The sequence below is a fragment of the Physeter macrocephalus genome, chromosome 11 (assembly GCF_002837175.3).
Source record: "Physeter macrocephalus isolate SW-GA chromosome 11, ASM283717v5, whole genome shotgun sequence".
NCBI classification, from domain to species: Eukaryota; Metazoa; Chordata; class Mammalia; order Artiodactyla; family Physeteridae; genus Physeter; species Physeter macrocephalus.
Genome location: NC_041224.1, coordinates 74658979 through 74663889, shown reverse-complemented (window position 1 = coordinate 74663889; position 4911 = coordinate 74658979). Strand labels below are relative to the sequence as shown.

At 48.1% G+C, this 4911-nt stretch overlaps 1 pseudogene; it reads left to right on the top strand.

The window, feature by feature from the left end:
- Positions 1-218: 218 nt before the first annotated feature.
- LOC102991850 (polyadenylate-binding protein 2-like) lies at positions 219-3061 on the top strand (annotated as a pseudogene).
- The last annotated feature ends 1850 nt before the right edge of the window (positions 3062-4911 follow it).

Genomic DNA, 4911 nt, shown 5'->3' with positions numbered 1-4911 from the left:
CTGGAGTTCCATTTGGATCCACTATATGGAGCTGGTGCACTTCCTCTCTACCATCCTCCTTTCATCCTCAGTAATCATTATATTCATAAGAGTGTGAATGTCCGCCCAAGTGGGATGGTGAGTGGCAAATATTGAGGTGAAAAGTTCAGTCATATGGAGTGGGTCCTCTCAGTAAGCAGGGTTATGGTTTTTCCAGTTAAGCAAATCCTAAATCGAGAATGGATTCTGCATCCATAGGAGCCCAGCTGGCTGGCCATTTGCATTACAGACTCCTACAGGATATCAGCGCAAGTGAAATTGCCCTGCTGCGGAAGTTGCTCTCAGTCCAAATTGGGTGCCCTGTCGGGTCTTAGATGGTGATACTAAATCAGGTCCCTCTGCCACTGGGGTTACCATAGAAACTTCTATTCGATCCCCATGAGTGGGGGAAACAAGAGGTAGTGAAAGGGGTGAATATGTTGGCGGCATGGGGTGGGGCAGTTGGAAAAACTGCCAGTGCCTGCAGCCTGCTCGGCCAGTGGGGGAGCTGGATGGGCCAGAGGGGGTGTTTAAGCTCTGGAATAATATGTCCCCACTCTCATTTTCTTCCCCTTCCCCTTGTAGAACAGGTTCTCCCTTGGGTTTCCTTTCAGACCGTTGTACCATAAGGTGGCAGTCCTCTGACTCCTTCCTCCGGATGCAATAGCATAAGTGCTTCTACATATGGAATCTCACCTCTTTTCCCTGCTCTTTTGCAAAACACTTCTAACTGCCAGATCGTATGATAATTGAGTGAGCCATTCAGGGGCCCATCGTTCTTCTGATCCTAACATATATTGGGTCCACACCCTATTACAATAGTATATCATGTCTTTCTTAGTCATAATGCTCATAGCTATGTTTTGCCCATTTATCTAATATATGCCCCAAAGGGCTATCCTTCAGGATAGATGGAGTATTTCCCTTTTTGATAAGTTTGATAACACCAAAATACGAAAGGCACAGACAAATTCGAACACAAAAGGCACAAATTATAGCATCAATGCACACAAAACCAAAAGAAAACCAAGACCAAACCCAACGAGCTAGTTCCCAATGAACCAGTTCCCAAAATCAGGTAGAGTCCAACAACAATTCCCCTCTCCAACAGGTACCCCTGTTTGTCCTGTAAAGGAAAAGCCCAAATTGAGGGGGGAATATGTTTCCAGTGTGCACGCCAGAGCGACTTACCGTCCAAAATCAAACTGAGTCCGTCGACTCCTAGAAGTTTGTTGGTTCCTTGCTTCAACTGCCAAGCTCTGGGGTAGCTGATGTCGCTTCAGGGTACTTTGAAGGGAAGATCCTCAGGACAAATGGACCTGGCAGCTGCTAGGGTCTTGCCCCAATATTCTTTGACTGGGGCCAGCTAGCCATGAGCCACAAGGCTCCTGGCTGGCTAAGCCAAATTTGTTACCAAGTCCAAGCTTGCTCTGCTCGCCGCACGACACGCCAGTAAATCAGAGACGAGGTGTTGAGGCAAAGAAGACGACTTTATCCAGAAAGCCAGCAGACTGAGTAGATGGCGGGCTAGGGTCCCCAAAAACCATCTTGTCAGGGTCTGGATGCCAGTTTCTTTTACAGAATCAGAGAGGGAGAGGCAGTGGGGAAGTAAAGTAAAAAGGGCCATCAGTCTTGCAAAACATCTTCTGGAAGGATCAGCCTCAGTGAGGGGATGTGTTAATTTCTTCTTTCTGGCAGCCATTCACAGGTGGGCAGGGTCAGATTGTCTCCCTGTGAGCTGAACAGAGGCACTTTAGTTTAACATTCTGGCAGAGGCAGCAGGGTTCCCTGAGGCACGCCATTATGTATGATTATAATAACAAAAGCAACGAAAAGCAAAGGTTAAAGTCAAAGAAACAGATCCAACATGGAGTCCAATTTAGCTCTTCCCTGTTACAGTACCAAAAAAAGAGAAGTTATTTACAGCATGTAAATTGTAGCTGTAATTTAAAAGATATGTATAATTTGTGATCACTTTTAAAGACAAGTATTATATAAACCGGTATTGGCTCCTTCTAGTAAGTGTAGAATATTAGCTTGTAAAACTTTTTTTTGAGCGGCGATGGGGCGGCGGCGGCAGCAGCAGCGGAGTCGGCGGGCGGTCGGGGCTCCGGGCCGGGGCGGCGGCACCATCTTGTGCCCGGGGCCGGTGGGGAGGCCTGGGAGGCGGCCCCGGGGGGGGCGCGGGGGACTACGGGAACGGCTTGGAGTCTGAGGAACTGGAGGCTGAGGAGCTGCTTCTGGAGCCCGAGACGGAAGAGGAGACGCCCCGGCCCCATTCCCCCCACAACCGGGAGCTCCGGGCCCGGGGCCTGGCTCGGGAGCCCCCCGCAGCCAGGAGGAAGAGGAGGAGCCGGGACTGGTCGAGGGTGACCCGGGGGACGGCGCCATTGAGGACCCAGAGCTGGAAGCGATCAAAGCTCGAGTCAGGGAGAGGGAGGAAGAAGCTGAGAAGCTAAAGGAGCTACAGAACGAGGTAGAGAAGAAGATGAATATGAGTCCAGCTCCAGGCAATGCTGGCCCAGTGATCATGTCCACTGAGGAGAAGACGGAGGCTGATGCCCGTTCCATCTATGTTGGCAATGTGGACTATGGTGCAACAGCAGAAGAGCTGGAAGCACACTTTAATGGCTGTGGTTCAGTCAACCGTGTTACTATACTATGTGACTAATTTAGTGGCCATCCCAAAGGGTTTGCATATATAGAGTTCTCAGATAAAGAGTCAGTGAGGACTTCCTTGGCCTTAGATGAGTCCCTATTTAGAGGAAGACAAATCAAGGTGATCCCAAAACGAACCAACAGGCCAGGCATCAGCACAACAGACCAGAGGTTTCCCGCGAGCCCAATACCGTGCCTGGACCACCAACTACAACAGTTCCAGCTCTCGATTCTACGGCGGTTTTAACAGCAGGCCCCGGGGTCGTGTCTACAGGGGCCGGGCTAGAGCGACATCATGGTATTCCCCTTACTAAAAAAAAGTGTGTAGTAGGAGGAGAGAGAGGAAAGAAAGAGAAAAAAAAAGAATTTAAAAGAAAAACCAGAAGATGACCTTGACGGAAAAAAATAAGATATACTGTGGTAGTGGGGAGAATCCCATAACTAACTGCTGAGGAGGGACCTGCTTTGGGGAGTAAGGGAAGGCCCAGAGAGTGGGGCAGGGGGCTGCTCATTCACTCTGGGGATTCTCCATGGACACGTCTCAACCATGCAAGCTGCTCCCCGTTTCCCTGTCCCCCTTTGCCCCCTTGTGGGCTGCTCAAGGGTAGGTGGGCATGGGTGGTAGGAGGGGCTTTTTACCCAGGGCTCTGCAAGGACACCAAACTGTTCTGCTTGTTACCTTCCCTCCATCTTCTCCCTAGCTTTCACCATCCCCTCCTGCCTGTTCCTGTCCTGCCAGGTCTACCACCCACCCCACCCCTCTTTTCTGGCTCCCTGCCCCTCCAGATTGCTTGATTATCTATTTTGTTTCCTTTTGTGTTTCTTTTTTTTGTTTTGAGTGTCTTTCTTTGCAGGTTTCTGTAGCCAGAAGATCTCTGATCCGCTCCCAATGGCTCCAGTGTAAATTCCCGTTTCCCCTGGGGAAATGCACTACCTTGTTTTGGGGTGTTTTTTGTTTTTCAGTTTTTTGTTTTGTTTTGTTTTCCTTTGCCTTTTTTTCCCTTTTATTTGGAGGGAATGGGAGGAAGTGGGGACAGGGAGCTGGGAGGTGGATTTTGTTTATTTTTTTAGCTCATTTCCAGGGGGTGGGAGTTTTTTTTTTAATATGTGTCATGAATAAAGTTGTTTTTGAAAATAAAAAATAATAATAATAAAAAAATCATTTTTAAAATCTGTGTAAGAGGAAAACACAAACTCAGGAAAAGTCATCTTGAAAGGAGATGACTATTGCCCTTGATGACCACCTAGAAACAGGGTCTGCCGTGAGTGGTGGGCAAATCCAAGAGGAGAGGGGCCTGCACACTCGCCCTTCTGCCTGGAAAGGAACCTCAAGTTCCTTGTCCTTTCTGGAAGATGTGAACAAGATGTATTTCTCATGATGCTAGCAGAGCAGGTCAACATAGCCTGTGGGTGGGACAAATGGCAGGTAAAGAATGCCTCACTTTGGGAGGTGGACTACAAAAAACACAAAGCTTCATGAAAAGCTTGAGCTTGAAATGTCCTACAGATTCAGTGAGCAAACGCTTCACGCAGCTTGTGCAGTCACCTTGGGAGGAGCTGCCAGAAGCCCTGCCCAAGGGAATTATCCACAGCTCAGGTCCTGCATCATCAGCATCTGAGATCTTTTCTCACTGGGGTCTGGAAATAACATCCTGTGATGTGATTTATAATAAGAAATATGTATTTAGTCTTTGTCTCAGTTTCTGGCACAGAGTTCCTAAAACCCTTGGAATTTCCTATGTGATAAGAGGGATAAAGGTGTTTGTTTTATGTTAATGAGTGACTTTTGGGTGCACCTAAGGGTAGGGGCTGGTTGCCAGGAGAACCAACCATGTGATCCATGTGATTAGAGAGTTGGAATTTTCAGTCCCACCTCCTGACCTCCAGGGAGGGGAGATGGGCTACAGTTTGAATCAGTCAGGAATGGCCAATGATTTAATCAATCATACCTTTGTAATGAAGTCTCCATAAAAACCCAAAAGGACAGAGTTGAAGAGCTTCTGGGTTGGTGAAAATGGTTCACCATGTTTGGGAGGGTGGTGCACCCAGAGAGGGTATGGAAGCTCCACACTCTTTCCCTGTACCTTGCCCTATACATTTCTTCCGCCTGGCTGTTCTTGAGTTACATACTTTTATAATAAACTGATAATCTAGTAAGTAATATGCTTCTCTGAGTTTTGTGAGCCACTCTAGCAAATCAGTCGAACCCAAGGTGGGGCTCATTGGAACCTCCAA